Source organism: Mustela erminea, chromosome 8 (genome assembly GCF_009829155.1).
Source record: "Mustela erminea isolate mMusErm1 chromosome 8, mMusErm1.Pri, whole genome shotgun sequence".
Classification (NCBI taxonomy): Eukaryota; Metazoa; Chordata; class Mammalia; order Carnivora; family Mustelidae; genus Mustela; species Mustela erminea.
The window spans coordinates 103,902,622-103,921,695 of NC_045621.1; the positions used below are offsets into that span (position 1 = coordinate 103,902,622).

The 19,074-nt window shown below is 52.3% G+C and overlaps 1 protein-coding gene across 2 annotated transcripts in view; it reads left to right on the forward strand.

The window, feature by feature from the left end:
• GLI2 (GLI family zinc finger 2) overlaps positions 1-19,074 on the forward strand; it is a 243,073-nt gene that overhangs the window by 81,712 nt on the left and 142,287 nt on the right. Inside the window, exon 1 of one of the 2 annotated variants that reach the window (XM_032353900.1) lies at positions 3,690-4,571. The exons of the other annotated variant lie outside the window; for it this stretch is intronic. The gene's annotated coding sequence lies outside the window, so the exon portion shown is untranslated. Of the gene's footprint in view, positions 1-3,689; positions 4,572-19,074 lie in introns of those variants that run through there. 2 annotated transcript variants of the gene reach the window in all.

Consider the following 19,074-nt stretch of genomic DNA (forward strand, 5'->3'; position numbering starts at 1 on the left):
GATCGCACTTTTGTAAATCTCTTTCATGTCTGGCTTAAGGGAAGGCAGCTGCACGGTCCTGTCTGCTTCTGCGTTCGCGTATCAATTGCGATATGTTGTTTGGCTTGAAATATGTGGCGGGGATCTGGCCGCCCATAAAACAGAGTCAGAAAAGGGAGGGACGTTTTAAAAGCCTTTTCGGCTGATTGTAGATATGCTTTTTTGATAACACGCGGAAACTTGACACGGGGCTGTTTCTTAAAGTTACTCGCAACAGGAAATCCCAAACCCTATCAAAGACCTACCTGGTTTTTGTTTTTAAGATCTACTGGTCCCTCTTGCATTTTGAATGGCTGTTGTTTGTTTGTTTGTTTGCTTGTTTTTTACCTTGGCATTATTTTGTGTCATCGTTTGGAAATCCCGGCCTTTGTCTTTGAGAACCCGTGGCTCATGGAGTGGGTGGCACCGTGATAGAATGAGGGAGAAAGACAGGTCACGGCTTAGCGTGTGATGAAAACACTGTGACTGTGCCCCTTGGCTTGAAAGAGGACCATGCTTTATCCCATCCTTCCTCCAGACCTTATGGATTTCAGCTGAAGCCAACCCAGACCTGGAAGCACACCGAGAAGGGAGTTCTTGGCAATGACACATCCGCTTAGTTACATTGCCACCGTACAAAGCCACCCCAATGCCTCCTCGGGGCTCTGAAGTCCCCTCATCCTTGGTCCCATCTGCCCTCTGGCTGCATTCTCTCCCTTCCCTTCCTTATTGGAGCCATCTCTGCTGCCTGCCTACATGCTGTACCCCTCAGGAGCTGCCTACCCTTTCATCCAGATGGCTCGGTCCCGTGCTGCTTGGTCCAGCACGTGGTCTTCATGCCTCCTCGTATGGACTCACAGTGTTTAGTCTCACGCCCCCAGCTCTTTCCTTCCCTGGTTTCTGGATACCATACTCCCCTGTGTGGTCAACTGTCCCTCCCTTCTCCCATGGCCCAGGGTCCCAGGGGCCTGTCCACCATAGGCCACCTCTGTCTTACCTTGGGGTCCCACCTTGTCAGCTGTCTCTGTCCTGAGATTCTCACACTGAACCCACCTATCCAGTGGTCTGTCCTTGGACTTGTAGACGCATAACGGTTTCTTCTCTACCCACGTCTGCACCCCCAGCCCCCTCCCCCAGTCCTGCATGGGGAAGCATCATTAGCCCCTCACTTGTATATGACAGAAACTTAAGGGATCTCTATCCCCACATGGCCCATGATTCAGGATGCCACAGGACTGACCATGGGTGCACCTTCCTTTTTTTTTTTATGATGAGTTTTTTAAAAAAAATGTTATTTTAATTCAATTAATTAACGTACAGTATATTCTTAGTTTCAGAGGTGGAGGTCCGCAATTCATCAGTCATAATAACACCCAGTGGTCATTACATCACATGCCCTTCTTAATGCCCATCACCCAGTAACCCCATCTCCCCACCACCCTCCCCTCCAGCAAGTTTGTGTCCTAGAGTCTCTTATGGTTTGTCTCCCTCTCTGATTTTTTCTTGTTTTATTTTTCCCTCCTTTCCCCTATGGTTCTTTGTTTGGTTCTTAATTTCTACATACGAGTGAAATCATATGATAATTGTCTTTCTCTGATTGACTTACTTCACTTAGCACAATACCTTCTAGTTCCATCCACATCGTTGCAAATGGCAAGATTTCATTGTTCTGATGGCTGAGTAGTATTCTATTGTATATATGAACTAGATCTTCTTTATCCATTCATCTGTCAACGGACATCTGGGCTCTTTCCGTAGTGTGGCTATTGTGGACATCACTGCTATAAACATTAGGGTACAGGTGTCCCTTTGGATCATTCCATCTGAATCTTTGGGGTAAATACACAGTAGTGCTGGCTCATAGGATCGCTCTATTTTTAACTTTTTGAGGAAATTCCCTACTGTCTCAGAAACTCCATACTTTCTACAGCTTTCATTCCTACCAATGGTGTAGGAAGATTCCCCTTTCTCCATGTGCTTCCTGTTACACACAAGGTCCAGAGGAGTCCCCCAGCTGGCCCACAGAGTCACAATGAGTGGGGAGGCCTGGAGAGGCTAGAGTCTGATGGAGTTCTGGGTTCAAAGCCTGTGCTCCTTCCCTGCCCTGTGCCTCTTCAGGTATCCTGTCCTTGTTTCAAGTGACCCCTTGAGAGGTCAGAGCTGCTTGAGCCCTAGGCTGGCAGAAAGGTGGTAATAGGAGCCAGAAAACTCCAAAGAGCCCCAGCATCCATCCCCGTGGGGGTAGCAGTGCTGCTCTGAGACTGGGATGGTGGTGGAGATTGACAGCACCTGCCCTGGGACTGATAGGTCTGAGCCTGATACGAGGGCCACCGTTTGGTGAATCTAGGAGTTGTTTTTGTGTTTTTTTTGTTTTATTGTTTTTTGGGGGTTTTGTTGTCGTTGTTTTGTTTTGTCTTGTTTTTCTCTTCCATCCCAGAAGAAAACAGATGTACCTCCCTAAGCAGTCCCTGGGAAGGAATGTGTAGGTGCCACAGGCCCAGAGCAGCGATAAGGGTGTGTGCTTTTTTTGAACCAGCTAGGCCCCCAGCTGCTGCTGGATGTGTCAGGCATTTAGTGCAAAGCCAAGGGCCGGGCCAGGTCCTGGCACTGCTCACTGCTTATGGTGGGGGAAGGGGGAGGTCTGCAGGTAGGAGCAGGAGCGTCTCCTGCTGATCTGTTAACAGGCTGCGCCTCTCTCTCCTTGCTCCCCCTGCTCTGTACCCGCACCCCCAACCCAAGCACAAAGCACTTCTGAGCTTCCTGAGTCTGTCTGGCTCCCAGCACGTCTCTGCAGGGGACCTCTCCCACCCCACCCCCATATTTTCCTCTAGGCCTCTGCCTCTAAATCCCAGGGCTCCTTTTGGGCCAAATTCAATTAGTCAATTCTGTTTAATTCAAAAAGCATTTGGATGTTTATGGAAGGCCTACTGGTTAGCATGTTGCCAAGGCCACCCGGCTATTAAGTGGTTCAGCCAGGACTTGAACTTGAGTCTGTCTGAGCCCTAAGTGGAGGCGCCACCTCTTCCTTCATGGGGCTGCCTCTTCCTCCACCTTCTGCTGGTAACTTGCTTATTGGGAGTAGCCAGAACTCCCTGTCCTCTTTAACTTATACCCACTTCCAGCTGATGTGCTGGGAAGACCTGTAAATCTGCAAGAATCCAGAGACACTGAGTTAGGGCTCAGGAGGCTCTTCTGTGGATGGATTATACCCTGCTTGGGGCAAGGCCTCTGAGTTGGAGGTTTGGGGCCCAGGGGCTGCTTGTCGCTTTCTGGGTTACGGTTGGTAGAGATTGCCCAACTGGTGAGTGACCTCCGGGGGATGAGATTTGTGCTACATTTTGAAAATACCAATAGTAGACAGTTCAGAGTCATAGAAAGCTGGTCATTGAGACTGCTTTTGTATTCCCTGTCCACCCCTTCTTTTTTTCTGCCCCACCATTCTTCTGCTGGCAGCCCTGATGGCAGGGACATAGAATTCTTTGCCATGAGACTTGGTCTCAAGAATAATAAATCTAGGGGGGTTGGGAGAAGGGGGGTGGGGTTATGGACATTGAGGAGGGTATGTGCTTTGGTGAGTGCTGTGAAGTGTGTTGTAAACCTGGCGATTCACAGACCTGTACCCCTGGGGATAAAAATATATGTTTATAAAAAATAAAAAATTTTTAAAAAAAGAATAATAAATCTTAGGGACCCTGAGACCAGCCATTTCTTCATCCAGTTGCGAGTACTGGCCGGTCATTGTGCCAGTCACTATCCAAATACCCCACCATCCAAACCCCCAAAGAACAACCCAGCCAGGAGGAGGGACTGACAAGAGCATGGTTAGGGTCTCAGGATGGTTAGAGACTTTGAAAGAGGCCTGTTCTAGAGGCTTCTTCCTGTCCCCAAGAGAGAAGAGACAGGGAAGGCTTCCTAGAGGAGGCATGCCTGGGACCGGGTCTTGAGGGATGAATAGGAGTTTGTTAGGCAGAAAAATTGGGCATCGAGAACAGAACAAGAACATAGGCAGAGGGAAGGGTGGCAGCTGAGATGACATGACTCTGAGAAAACCTCCTCCAGCAGCTTCTCCTGAAGCATCCCACCCCAGAAATACTGGGGTTGACAAAGGCAGGCAAAAGAAAGATCTAGGCCCGTCCCTTTATGCCTTCTGTCTGCTTGCTTCAGCTGAGTTTATTGCATTCCCTCCGGCTCCCTGAGAATCAGGATAGTGGTGGAATGCGGGTGGGTTTGGGAAGTTTCTCTTCCTCTTACCCACTGAGTGCCGGCTCTCTCCTCTCCTGGGAGCTCTCGGCAGGCCTTTGCTCTCATCGTCGCTGAATTCACAGAGGCTCTGCTCTGAGGCCCCGAGTAGGGTGACTGTGAGCTTTCCTCCCAGCTGGATGCCCTGGAAGCCCGAGAGGGTTAAACCACCAAGCCAGCTGTGGAGCATTAGTCCCCTTCTCCAGGCGATAACGTCAGAGGCTGAGCCGGAGAAAGAGGAGCTGGTGGCAGGAGGAGGCAGAGGGCTGCCTCCAGGCTCTCCCGGGTGGGCTCCCCGCCCCGGCAACCCCCAGGTAGGCCAGCTGTGGAGGTGGGGGCCTCAGAAGGACAGGCGGAGACGGCCCCCCAGGCCAGCCAGCGGACATGAATGGCGAGAGGGCCCTTGTCTGTCTCTGTGTGAGTTTTCTCGCAGCGGCAGAAACTTCGGTGGAAAGGAAGGGGTGTGCATTCTGTGGACGGGAGCTCTCTCATGGGGTTGGGGTGGGGACTGACTTCCTTAAACAGATGCTGGAGTGTCCCGTCAGCCCAGCGGCAGGCAGGATGGGCCTCCCTGCAGCTTCTGGGGCCCCAGGGAGCTGCTCTGTTCCAGGCCTGCACACCTCAGCGCTGTGTACAACCCTGAGCGGCCAGGAGAGCCGTTGGCCGAGTGGGTTCGGTATGTGTTTTCACGGTCTGCTTGGGGCCAGGAGGCCTCTCGAAAGGGTTGCCATGTGCCGACTCAGTGACTAGTGTGTGGCCTCCCCGTGGTTTCAGACACCTCGCCAAGAGCCGGGAGCACCCCCTTCCCCCAGGGAAATGGGAAAAGTGTGTGCGCTCCTTCCTGACCGGCAGCCTGTCTTGGTGTGGCCTGCCCAGCCTGCTGCTGCCTGGACAGGACAGGGTGCCTTTCCTGGGGGCATCTGTGCAGGGCAAGTTCTGCGGGTTCCAGGGTTGCAGAGGTGTGGCCGGCTCTGTGGTTAACAGGCTCCTGGACTTCGGGGACCGCATTTACTAGGCCTGGTATGTGATGATTTTCCTATTTTGACTGCATGTGGAGAGAAGAATATCCAGATTAGGGGTGGGCCCGCGGCTCAGCCGAGCGGCATGAGTGGACTTCTGCTGTGGACCCGACAGACATTTAGGGTGACCGGGTGGGACTCAGTGTGGCCTAGGCTGTCACACCCACAGGGGGGCACTCGATGGGGTGTCCGGGGGCTGGCCCATCTGGCTGCCAGGCCCAGACTCACTATGGTGGGGGCTGCCTGGACGCTAAGCTGAGGGCTGGACCCGAGAAGGAGGAGGAGAGAGTTTAGATAGGTCCAAAGGGGGTGAGCACTCTCAGTGGGCAGCCTGACCCCAGGCCGTCTGGCCCTCCCCACCCCCCAACTCTTCCTCTGTTTAAGTGGAGGGGAAGGCTGACTTAGACTATTAACAGCTATTTGGGAAAGACCCTTTTTCTGCTTTACCCCAACTGGCCCTTTACAAGGTTGCTTAAGTCTGTGCCATGACCCCCAGAGGGAGACGCAATTCCATTTGATCGGTGGGGAAGCTGAGGCGCTTCCCTGTCGGGTGACCTGTCCAGGACTGCCCCAGCTGGGCAGCAGAGGGGCCCCTAGGTGCCCGGTGAGTGTTCTCGGGCTTTGACTCCGCAGGGCAGGGGGAGAGTGGCTGAGTAGGCCTTGCTGTATCCCACCCCTTCGGCCTGGAGAGGAGGCTGCTGTGGCTGAGGCCCAGCTTAGTTCACGTTCCCACTCTTGACTGACTGGATGGGACGTGGAGCAAGTGGTGTTGCCTCTCCGGGCCTCAGTGTGGTGGGTGAGGGCAGCCTTTCCAGAAGGCCACTGGTCCCCACACGTGCTGTGAATGCAGTACCCTGCATACAGTGGGTGCTGGAGACCGCAGTGGTGTGGGCTATGCTTCAAGACACGTGGACAAAATGGGCCCTTTGTTTTTGTTGTTGTTGTTTATAATTTAATTTAATTTTTAAAAAGATTTTATTTATTTGACAGAGAGAGAGACAGCGACAGAAGGAACACAGGGAGAGGGAGTGAGAGAGGGAGAAGCAGGCTTCCTGCCTAGCAGGGAGCCTGAGGTGGGGCTCGATCCCAGGACCTTGGGATCACGACCTGAGCGGAAGGCAGAGGCTTCACAGCTGCTGAGCCTTGCCTCTATCATGAGGACCCCGGGCACACTTGGATGGACTGGATGAGTGCGGCCAAGCACAGGGAACATTCTCACATTCTTCTCTGCTTCCATTTCACATCATCTCCACATTAGCTTGTCTTTCCAGTTCTTTCTAGGCAAAAACTTTCTTTTCGGTGTTAGGTCCAAATGAGGAAATTAAAGAGCAAAACCCAAACAAAACAATAAGAGAAGCAACTCCCCAGGCTTTGAGAATTCAAAGCTTCAGAGGCAATGGTACTAATGCAACCAAAATGGTTCATTTCCTGTTTGACTTTATTTTCAATACACTCCAAACCCATCTTCCGCCTCTCCCTCTGGCTCTTCTGCAGGTACCCCCACGTTTGCCCCTTTCCCCTGAGGGCCTCTCCATGGAGTAGTCTAGGAGTGACAGGTCAAAAGGGTGTTGTGGGAGACACCTGGACAGGTGTACGCAGTCTACAGTGAGAGGCAGGTGAAGGGCGGGCGGGCGGGCATCCCTGGAGGGATCCCCTGCCGCCCCCACCCGTGGCCTGCAGCGTTTGACATGCAGCAGGCTGCACGCCGTCTTTGGTATGCCGTTTGGTCCCCGGACTTAATGAGTTCTGCAGGGACACTCCGCTGTAGCTAAAGATCATTTACCTGAATTGCTTTTTAATTTCTGCCGGGGGAAGCTGCCCCTGGTGCGGTATAATTACATTATAATTTACAGCAATCCCAAATCTATAAATTCAGCCATACTGTGGGGGGAAGGGACGGGAACTGTGTAGGGGCTGGAGGAGAGTGGAGCCCCCCCATCATTAAATTAACCTCCATCTCAGTGTAGTTTTCAGTCACTGGACAAGCTGGAAGAGGCAGAGAGGGACACCTCTTGCCTGGCAGATGCTGACGTTTGCTTGAACACCAAGGAGGGTTTGGTTGTGAGCTGGCTTCTGGGAGAGGTCTTGTTCAGAACTTAAATCCCTTCCGATCTGCTGGCTCATAGCAGTTTTGCTGTGGGACTTGGGGAGCACACAGAAGTGGGTGGGCTGGGGACGGCAACGTGACCCCTGGCGTTGGGAGGCAGGGTACAGAATGCTTTGCCAGTTTTCTTACCAGAAGACCTCCCTTCACCTACCCCACCTCACACCCCCCACCACTGTGTGCCCTGGAGAGGAGACAGGCCCCGGAACAGAGGCCTACCTGGGGAAAGTCTGGGAGCTTAGAGTACATGGAAGCCGAGCCCCACGGGACCTTCACGGGCAGGGAGGAACAGGGCCATTCCCATGGTGATGGCTAAGAGGGACCTTCCTCCCTAGACCCAACTTGTCAGGACCATTGTCTGCCCCCTTGTGAGGATTTACACACACAGTGGCCCTTTGCTTTCCATGGTGCTATAGAATTCTCCCCATTCCTATGAATACCACATATAGATGAAAACATCTGTATTTTCTGGGTGCAAAGGCAATTAATTAACTGATGGAATTGTGGGGTGAATTAACTTTATAATAATAAAGAAAAATGGTTTTTTCTGTTTTATATAGGCTATAGAAATCCAAATGTTCATGTCTTTGGTGATTTATATTGGGATGACTTTTAAAAAATATATATACATATATAATATATATATATATATTACAGTGGGAGGCCATAGTGTAGCCAGACCAGTAGTAGGACTTGGGCTCAGAGAGGTTAACTCCCTTACCCTAAGTCACACAGCTGGTGGGAGAAGATAAGGCATGTGAATAAGGACAATGAGACACTGGAGTTTCCTGTCAGGCCATCATATGGGAGAAGTGACTGTTGGGCCAGAAGCGGGGAGGAACAGAGGAGAGAGAAATGATTTATCTTTTTCTGGAGCCCAGAGGCAGAGCAATGGGGGCAGTGGGTAAACATGAATCTGGACTGTTATCTTCTCCCTCAAAGGTGGCTATCTGGGGGACAGAGCTCTCCACCACATGCCCCTTTCTGGTGTTTCCCGGCATCCTCAGAGTCTCTTGCATCCCTGCCTAGTAAGTCTCTTCCATTAGCCATGGCTCAGCCAGACAGAGGGTGGGCTGTGTTCTGTCCAGTGGGCCTCACCCTGGCTAGGCCAACAGACATTTGGGTAACCAGGCGGAGGATCACAGGACACCTCCTTCCTCTGTCTGCTGATTCACAGACATCCCCACACGAGCCTCAGCAGCTCAGAGCCTTGCCCTCCAGCTGTGGCCCGGCAGGGTCCGGCAAGGGACAGGATGCCGGGGGTGAGAACCCCATGGGCCTTTGGGCCTTCGCTGCGGGACATGACAGGAGGCGGCTGCCTTTGTTATGACAGAGCTGAGCCTTGGGCTGAGGCCAGGCTCTGTCCAGGGACAGCTGTGGGGCTCACAGCCAGCCCGGCAGGGTGGGGTGGGGCGGGAAGGGAGGGAGAGCTGTGGCTGACGAGCACCTGCACGCCCCCAGCTAAGCCAACTCAGCTTGTCTGGGCGAGAGGGACAGAGGAGGGCAGGGAAACCATGCGTGTGGTTGAAGCAGTGCCCTTGCCCGCTGTTCCTCGACCGGTGTTGGGGCTGGCTTGGTGTGGAGGTCAGGTGAGCACCTGCTGGTCTCAGGTCATGTTCATTTCTGCTTCCTGCCTCATGAGTTCTTGAGCTAGAGTTTTCACTCCTAACTCCTGCTGGTTCCACACCCGGAGTTGTCACGCACAGGCCTCTGAAGGCAGCCAGACTCCTCTGTTACTTCTTGGGTGGGTGTGGGAGGCTGGGGGAGCAACGGGTGTTTTCACACAGAGGTATCTGTGAACTGGACTTGTGAGAGTGGGTCTGCCTCCCCGTGGGGCCTCCCTTGAGGTGTTCAAGGGTAGATTTGGGCTCTTGGGGTTTTTTTGTCTTATGTACAGACTTTTAGCCTTTAACCCCCTGCAAAAGATGGGAATCCCCTGTGTTCCCATTTTAGAAGTTAGGGGCCTAAGACCGAGAGAGAGCAGTTGTCCTGGCTCACGCAGGTAGGAGTGGTGGGGAGGGACACAGGCCCCTTGGTTTTCGAAGCCTGGAGCCTCAGGCTTCCACCACATGTCACCCAGGAGAGTGATTTGAGAATCAGGCAGATGAGGGTCTCTGTAATTACTGTCCCCGGTGATAACTTTTGGAACTCATTCCAGATGAACCCAGGCAGCGTTTCCTAGTTTCTTCTCTCCTCCCTTCAAATGCTTGGTGTGTTCTTCACTAGGATTTCCCTTTGGGCTACATCTCCCAGTACTTCAGTCTCCTGAGCCATGAGCTCCCAGGATAAGCTGGGCTCCGGCCACCTTGCTTTCTCATCGTGAGTCCATGAGAGACCATTATGTCCCTAGCACCTAGAACGGCACCTGCCTCTGTACATGTCAAATGGTTGTTGAGGGAATCAGTGATCGCATGAGTGCTCTGGGGGCTCATCTGGAGCCAGCCCAGAAACGCAAACCTGTGGCAGACTTGTCCTGGCCCCAACTGCCGCCATCTTTCAAGATGGAGTGGCCCAAAGGAAGTTTTTGCTGATACATCTTGCTAGGTAGTGTGAACCCAGCTCATGTGAGCCAAGTCCTCTGCTCACATCCACTAGGATGTCCACTGTCAAAGAAACACAAACTGTAGCACGGATTGGTAAGGATGTGGAAATGGGAGGCCTTGTGCCCCGCAGGCAGGAATGCACGACGGAGCTGCCACCTCGGGAAACTGTATGGCAGCACCTCCAAAAATTCAACATGGAATAACCGTAGGATCCTGCAATCCCACTTCTGGTATTTACCCACAAGAATGGAAAGCAGTGGCTTGAAGAGATATTTGCACACCTGTGTTCACAGCAGCATTATTCCCACCAGCCAAAAGTTAGAAGCAACCCAAGCATCCACTGACGGATGAATAGAGAAGCAAAATGTGGTGTAGACACACAATGGTGCATTATTCATCCTTAAAAAGGAAGGAAATTCTGACACCTGGCACCGTGTGAATGGACCTCGAGGACATTATGCTACGTGAAGTAAGCCAGTCACAAAAAGACAAATATTGTGTGACTGTGCTCATAGGAAGTACCCAGAGTAGTCCAACTCAGAGACAGGACGTGGAATGGTGGTGGCCAGGGGGCTGAGGGAGGGGGCATGGAGTTACTGCCCAATGTGGACAGACTTTCACTCGAGGAAGGTGAGAAGGTTCTGGAGATGGACGGTGGGGGCGGGGGATGACTGTACACAATGTCAGTGTGTTGAATGCCACTGAACTACATGCTTAAACATAGTTAAAATGGCAAATTCCACGTTGTGTAAATTTTAATACAATTTTCAGAATTCAGTAATCTTTTTAAAAAGTCAGTGGGGAGCAGGTCCAAAGACCTTAGGACTTTTCAAGCTAGGAAGGACCTTGTGGGTCTGGTCCAACCGCTCCCTTGTTTCATAGAAGAGGTGAGCCCTCCGGGACGCGGCCCTGGGCTTCTCTGAGGAAGGCTTCGCTTGACCTCAAGGCCCCTGTTCCCTGAGACAACCATCATGAGGACAGCCTCGTGTCTGAATCCCGTGTCCCCGGGGCTCCACACGTTGGGGCTTTCAACCCCAGAGAGCCACTGAGGGCGGGACCTGCAGAAAATATGTTGGTTTGAGAAATTCAAATCTGATTTTTTTTTTCCCCCTCTGTGAAAAGAATGAAAATCCAGCATAAGCCTATTACGGGCGGGCTGAGGTTATTTTGGGAAGCAGCAATTAAAGGTTTTATACTTTTCCTCTCCCTTTTGCCCTTGTAGCTCGTACAGGTCTATGAAGCTATTAAACCTTCACCCAGCCCACAGCCCAGAGGAGTCTGCCCTGCCCCATTTCTCCTCCAGTTCCATGCCTTGGGAAAGAAAAGAAAGTTAAATTCATATTAATTACAGCCAAATCCGCTCAGTAAGCACTTGCTGAATATGCTCAGAGATGAAGTTTAAAGCTCTCCTCCAAACAAAATGCTAAAATGAAAGGAATAATTTATTTGGTCAGACACTGTAATTTGCCACGTTATTCCACTTCTCTTGTTGCTAAAATGGATTCTCTGCCGAGGCTGTGGCTTCTACCTCCTAAAAAATTATTGTCCGTGGTCACTCTTCCTTCCCCAGCCTCCCCCAAATGTCTGCCTCGCCCCCCAGGCCGAGGCCGGGCCCAGGGCTCTCAGGGGAGGCATGCAGCCTGCTGTCCTGCACACACACACACACACACACACACACACACACACACCCCTACCTCACACGTGCGCCATCACCCACACTTACACACAAATCCACACATGGACAGTCACGGACACACTTGCCATAGTCATACACACCATCACATACCCTCACACTCACAGAGTGGCCTACCATAGTGACACCATCCCTCATCCCCACATCCCTTACACATGGTCACATGCACTTAGACACACTTGCACACACACACTGACCGTCACAGAGACCTGCCCGTGCACACATGCGCTCGTACTCACAGCCACACACATGCATGTCTCCGGAGACCAGAACACGTCAAAGCAGATTGGTAAACTGTCAGTAGATGGTCTCTTTCTCTGTGTTTTACAGAGTGGACACTTGTGGGAATCTGAGTGTATTTCTGACCCAGTTTGTGTCTTTATGAGGCCAGTATACTCAAAGGTGGTTTCATGCTCAGGACCACAGACCCAGCAGTTGGACAGAGCTGAGCCTCAGTCCAGCCACTTACCAGCTTGGTGGCCTACAGCAGGTAGAATGAGCCCCAGCCTAAATGGGGCTAACAGAGTGTTGCCCCTGTGGGTGCATATGAGGAGGAAACCAGACAGCACACAGTACCTGTTTTCCAGGAGACTCTTATCTGCCTTGGCCAATATCACCAAATTAGCCCATCCCCCAAATGCTGGAGGTCCCATCCCTTTGCCGAGGTGCCTCCATGGCTGGGGCTGTGCACCAGGCTGGGGGTGGAGGAGAATATGCCCCCTGCGGGAGTGGGTGTTGCGTGAGGGAGTTGTGTGGGTTGGAGATCCTGCAAGCTTGCCAGGATCCTTCCCTTTGGGGTCTCCTTCCTGGGGGCTTGAGGTATGGGGCCGAGTTTCCATGAGCCCCCTTGAGTAAGCACTGTGCTGGGTGTCCAGATGGAAGGGGGCTTGGCAGGTGATGGGTGCATGACTTAGGGAAGCTGCGAAGGTGTGTGTGTGTGTGTGTGTGCGCGCGCGCCTGTGTGCACACACAATTGCTTACAGGAGGTAGCTTTTGAGCGTAAATGCTTTGGATGACAATAAAGGCGGATTTGGAGGTCAGTGTTTACTGTTACCTGGTGGAAGTCTGATGGTGATGGGTTGTGGTGACCTTTCCAGCTGGCCCCCAGACTCTGGGCAAGTCAGAAACCCATCTCCATCCTCAGTCAGAGTACCTGCCATCCTGGAGGGCAGGCATCAGGTGAGACCACGGTGTGGCCACATGTCGTGTCCCTCCTTACTGCTGTTTGTTTAAGCGGCTTAATCCCCTCTGCCCTCGAGGTCCCACCCTGCCCTCTGCCCATGTGCTGTGCCCGAGCCCCCAGAAGCCCTCAGCCCTTGGGTGCTGGTTAAGCAGGGAGAAGGCTGGGCCCTACCAGGCAGCGGGTGTGCTGAGCATGTACACAAGTTTGGGCTCGTGGGCCCTTGCATACAAAGACACACACATGCATACGTGGCACCTGTCAGGCCCCACCCCCAACTGTAAGAAGGACAGCACAGTAGTGGTGCATGGGTCCCTGCATGGTGGACCTGGAAGCCCAGCACGGACCTAGGAGCCCATTTCAACCAAGGAGACCAACAGAGCTCAGGACAGACTAGGATTGTGGGCTTGTCTTCTGGGGCTCCCAAAGGACAGCCCGGTGCCCCACGCCATAAAGCGGGCATGCAGGCAGTGGGGGAGCTCTCTCTAGGACCTTCCCGGCCAGGCCGGCCTGTCTGTGTCCCCGCTGTGCTGTCTGCGCATCTCCGGTGGCTGTCAGCCTCCTTTCTCTTGTTCCCACTGCCCTTCCCTGATGACTACAGTCATGTCACTCTGCTTGCTTGTCTGTCTGTACCTCTTTTCCTATCACCCTGCCTCCCTCTGTCGGTTCCTGGTCCTGTATCTTTCTTTCTCTCCATAGTCGGTTCCTGGTCCTGTATCTTTCTTTCTCTCCATGCTCGGTTCCTGGTCCTATATCTTTCTTTCTCTCTTTCTTTCTGTCTCACTCTCTGCCCCCGTATCTCTGTCTCTCTTTCCTTCTGTTGTCTTTGCTTCTCTGGGTTCTTTTTCTTCCTGCCTCTCTTCCCCCATTCTCTGTGTCTGCCCACTGAGGTTCATCCTAGCAGGCAATGGGCCCCTTTCTCCATACCTGAGCCTCCCTCTGCTGGGCCTCTGGAGCAGATTGCAAGTTCCCCAGAGGCCTTCAGTCTGGGTCCCTGGGAGTTGTTCTGATCGGGCCGTTGACTGGTGGTCCTCCAAGGAAGACCCTCATGATGTAGCAACTTCTGCGGCATGGGGTCGGGTGTCCAGGGTGGCCACAGGGCCTGCCAGGATGCCAACCTAGACCAGGGGAGCACTGGGGTTTTCTGGGGAGAACAGCTGTGTGCATCACAAGTCAGACGGGCTCACACCCAAAGTGGAAAGGCTTGGCTCAGAGTCCTTTTATTCCTTTTTTTTTTTTTTTTTTTTTTGGTTGGGAGATGTGGAGCAGAATATTAGTTTCTGTGCTGAGAGCATCTTCAGCGTGCACCCGTGAGCGCCAAACCTGGGAAAACTGCTTACGTATATTGTCTCCGATTGTCACAGCCCCTGTGACACTGTCATTGTCCCATTTCAGAGTGACAGCGAAAGGGTTGGAAAGGGAGGTGGTGCATAGTCTGGCAGCTGGGAGTACAGACTTGAATCCCACTCAGAAGCTTGCTACATCCATGAATTTCTCCCAGCCAGCCTCTGCATTTGTATGCGGGGTTCCCTATGATTCCTACCTGACAGGGCTGCTGTGGGATTAAATGAGGCCATGCTCATAAATTTCCTGCTTATAGCGAGAGGAGGGAAACGGAAAGACCGTGAAGATTAGTGCCCCAAGTCAGCCTGTGAAGTGTCCTGTGAGATGGGCTTCTGCTGGGCTGCACCTGCCGTGGCACCCAGGAGATTTACCATATACAGAAGCCACAGTGAGTTCTTGGTCGGTTCTCTCAACCAGCCATAAGAAACCAGGGACTCAGGGCGCTCTTTGCTTGGTGATAGGGAATCAGCGTGAGTCGGTGAGGTCCCAGCCCATACCCACCTAGTCCAGGGTGGGATGACTAGTGCCACAGGGTCCTCCAGGCTCCAAGATGTGGTCTGCTGCACGTGGCTAATGGAGCCGTGTGCCGGGGCAGTCAGCTCTGTGAGCACTGGGAAGGCAAACCCCAGAAGCCTTCTCCAGCAGGGCACTTAGGGACAGACAGCTGTGTCCAGGCAGAAACTTGGCTCTCCGGGGATGACTTCTGTGTCTGCCCCTGCAGGGGCACATTCTGGTTCTAGCCCGGTCGTCGCAGCTCTCGGACCCCAGGGATGCCACCCTCACCCTTGGGGTGCACCTGGCTCGTGACTCAGCTGGGGGTGTATGTTTAGGCAGTTGGAAAGTATACGACTTTCTGAAGGGAGCTAGAGCCAAACTGGAGGGCAGTCATGCCCTCCCCAGCTGTGTGACTTGGGCCAGGGATGTCCCCGAGTCCCTGGCTGCTGTGCCCTGGGGGGGACATGTGGGCTGTGTGTGGTAGCAGAAAACCAGGAGGATGCGTCCTCCATGGGGTGGCATCTGACAGGTTAGAGGCTCCCGAAGCTCAGTGTCTTAACCCTCAGAAAGGCGGGGATAGCTGGAAAAGCCTCTCCTCGCCGAGGCATGGTGATGTGCTAGTGTGTACTCAGGAACCAGGTCCCAGGAGACGCCACCGCTGTTGTACCCTTGCTGTGTGACCTTGAGCAAGTCACCATCCCTCGATGAGAGCTGCGTCCCTGTCTGCAGAACCAGAGTCAGGCTGCCTCTGCAGGGCTGCCTTGGGGATCGATGGGAAGCCTCACCCCCCCACCCCGCCTTGGATGAGCAGGTCCCCTTATGTGTGCTGTGCCCCTTGGAGCTTCTGCTGAGACATCAAGCAGCTGCCTCCCACCACACAGGTTACCTCCCCTCACCCCACTGGCCGCCCCCAGGGAGCTCAGGACATCCCCAACCCCCCCGGACTAGGAGGGTCCTCCCGCTCCCCAAACTTACCCACCGGCAGTTAGGACACACGCGGGCCATTTAGGGACACTCAGCATTTGAATTTAAGATTCTCTCAGCAGAATCCACAAACCAAGGTTTAAAATTCAGCTGGAATCCAATCCCCAGGCCTTCCAAAGGCATGTCAGTACTGTTCTTAAAACTCAGGAGTAACACATAGAGAGTCTGTAGTTGGCTTGGCGGGCTCGGCTGAAGTCAACAGTGTGTTGGCTGGTTTCAAATTGACCCATGAATGCTGCTGCCCAGCCTGGGGATGTTTGCGCCCCCACCGCCACCCCCCATCATGCCCGATCCTCTGCCTCACGTACAACCATGTTTTAAAATGTAGATTTCATTATTACTCAGGTATGCTGAGGCCAACAGATGGGAAACAATTGTCACTCAAGAGATAGTTTGTTACTGGAAGAGGAAGGGGTACACCCTACCTTATGGAGCATGCCAGTCATCCAGCAGGCAGGAGTGAGGAAGAGCATGGGCAGGAGCTTTGATTGTGGCTTTTGGGGAAAGGAACGGGTGAGGCGAGGTAAGCAGGTTTAGGATGGGCTAGTCTGGGATGTGGGGCTCTCTCTCCCCGACTCTGGCACCAGACCCTGGCGATAATCAGGGCAGAGGAATAAGCCAGATAGAGGGCGGGTGGAGTCTGGGCTCTGCACTGGTTGGTTTGCATAGGAAAGGTACTCCCCCGCTAGTCCTTTGCTATCTTTAAGAATTGACTGGCCCTTAAAAATAAATAAAAGAAGAAGAAAAGAACTGACCAGCTCTAGAAGGTATTTTCCCTGCCTTGTCCTGCTTTCCAGGGCTGGGAGATCACGTGTAAGCAAGGAGTTTGCTGTGCTCTCCTCGTATGGGTCTTTCTGTAACTCTGCATCCCAGGTTTTCTTGGTTAATCCTGAACCGGTTTCCATGTCGGTTTTCACTGGTCACCTGTGCGCTTGGGTGCCGTCATGATCAGGCTGATGTTTTGGAACAAACATTGTCATTCCAGTGGAGTGGTTGTGGGTTTTGATCACCTGCCCCAATGAGACACAAATCTCTTGGAAGAGGGGAAGGTGGCGGCTGGGATTCCAGAGTGGTGCAGCTGAAAATCACGGTCTTTCAGCTATAGGTGGCTATGGCAGAGTGAAAGGGTCCTGCCTGGAGTCAGAATTGGAAAGCCAGGTTCCGGGGGTCATTGTGATGGTCTCCCCATCAGTAATGGGGGTGATGCTCCCAGCCACACAGAGGAAATCAAGAATCGTGCCTGGTGTGTGGTGGCTCCAGTGTGCCTCCTTAGCGAGTGTCGGCATGTCCCCGGTGTGGACACACCCCCTCCTCCCAGTAGCCATGAGGCCTCCCTGGTCAGCAGCAGCCAGACCCTGGGCTGCTCCACAAAAGCACATTCCCCTTTCACGTGTCTTGTCCATTTGCTCAGCTCCCTGCCTCTGAGATAGGAGAGCTGGCCCTGTACCCATTGCTTAGACAAAGAAGATGATGCAGGGAAGGACGGCAGGATCTTGCAGAGCTGCCTGGGAGCTGACTGACCCCGGCCCCAGGAGGCTGCAGGGGGAGCTGGTTAGAAGTCATCCTCAAGAAACCTTGACTCGGGAATTGTTGCAATCCTCAGATGCTGTTTTGAGTAGGTCTGCCTGCTGGGCTTCCCCACTGTCGACCCCAAGAGCTGTCAACCAACACCTCCCTCCCCTAGCTAGGCAGGCTCCAGGCTGTCTTGGCTTTCCGTGTACTGGGGCTCTGTAAGCACCTTATCCTGGCTGGTCTGGTCTTTGGAAAAGACAAGCAAATATAACTGCATAGAATGTATATATGTTTTAAGCACACAAAAAAGGTGTAATCGATATCCATGCAGCTTATCCATACATTCTAAAAAAGATTTTATTTAATTATTTGATAGAGAGAGAGAGAGAGAGAGGGAGACCACGAGCTGGGGTAGGAGCAGAGGGAGAAGCAGACTCCCCACTGAGCAAGGATTCCAAAAGAGGGGCTCGATCCCAGGACCCTGGGATCATGACCTGAACCGAAGGCATATGCTTAACAGACTGGGCCACCCAGGTGCCCCTTACTCATACATTTTTTTTGGCCTTGTTTCTGAAATGTGACGTATCAAGTGGGAGCTGGTCTGTCCTGAGTGCAGACAGTAAGAATGTACATCGCATAGAACTCAAAAATGCACATCAGATTGTCTAAAAGTCAGGTATGTTGTAGTATTGACATGTCCTGGCAGTTGTTAACAGTGTTGGAGATCAAGCAGTCCCCTTTGGGGGGTGGGGGGCCAAGAGCACATCACAGGCCTCCCCCTAGTCTCGTGATCATTTTAGACCCTGATCGGTCCCCTCCTCGCCCCTGCTCCCCCGCAGAGAACATTTGTTGTGTTTATCATCCTCAGACGCTTTTTCACATTTTCACCACATATGTGCATCTCCACCTACGGTGCTTTAAAAATTCAGACCTTATTTTGCTGTGTATATAGATGTATTTTTCCTTGCACATACTATCATTGTTTTGAGATGTATCTGTGTCGCTGCCGTAAGCTGTGATCAGCTTGCGAAAGGCTCGGTGTACTCCACAACCAATGAGTATTCCACAGCCTGTTTATCTCCTTCCCTATTGAGGCCATTAAAATTGTTTACAGTTTTTTATTAGTGCAAACATTGTTGCTACAGATGGAGCATGTCTCCTTGTGTACACACATGTACAAGTTCTTTGGGCAGGGGCAAGCGTTATGAAATCAATTTTGTGGGTAGCACACAGCATTTGGAAAGGTGAGATAGAAAATATCACTGTGCATGGGTGCCTGGGTGGCTCAGTGGGTTAAGCCTCTGCCTTCTGCTCAGGTCATGGTCTCAGGGTCCTGGCATAGAGGCCCGAGTCGGGCTCTCTGCTCAGCGGGGAGCTGTCTGCCTCTCTGCCTACTTGTGATCTCTCTTTCTGTGTCAGAAAAATAAATAATATCTTTAAAAAAGAAAATATCACAGTGCATTGCAGGTGATCAAGGTAAAGCTGCTCGTGTGTCTGTGTGCTCGTGCATGACTCCACTGCTGTGTCGGATGCCTCTGCGTCACAGTGGGATGGTTTGAAAGTCCTAGCCCCAGGGTAGCTACAGGAATAAAACTGTGGCTTGTGGGGTTCATATGTTTTCAGCTTTGTTAGATACTGCCAACTTGCTCTCCAAAGTGGCTGGACAAATTTACCCCTTCTTTTCAAACACTGATTTGTATTATTAGACTTAAATCTGGGGGGGCATTCTAATGAGCAAGAACAATCTTATTTTAATTTGTACCCTCTCGTTTGTATACTGGACATCATGGTTTTTCTCTCGTGGTTGGCCTGTTCATTTCCTTTGCTCTACTTTCTACTGAGCGTCTGCTTTCTTCCTAAAAAAAATTTTTTAAATGTACTAATCATTGGTTGTTTAGATGTGTTAATAAATAATTTCTCCCTGTCTTTGTTTAGCCATGATC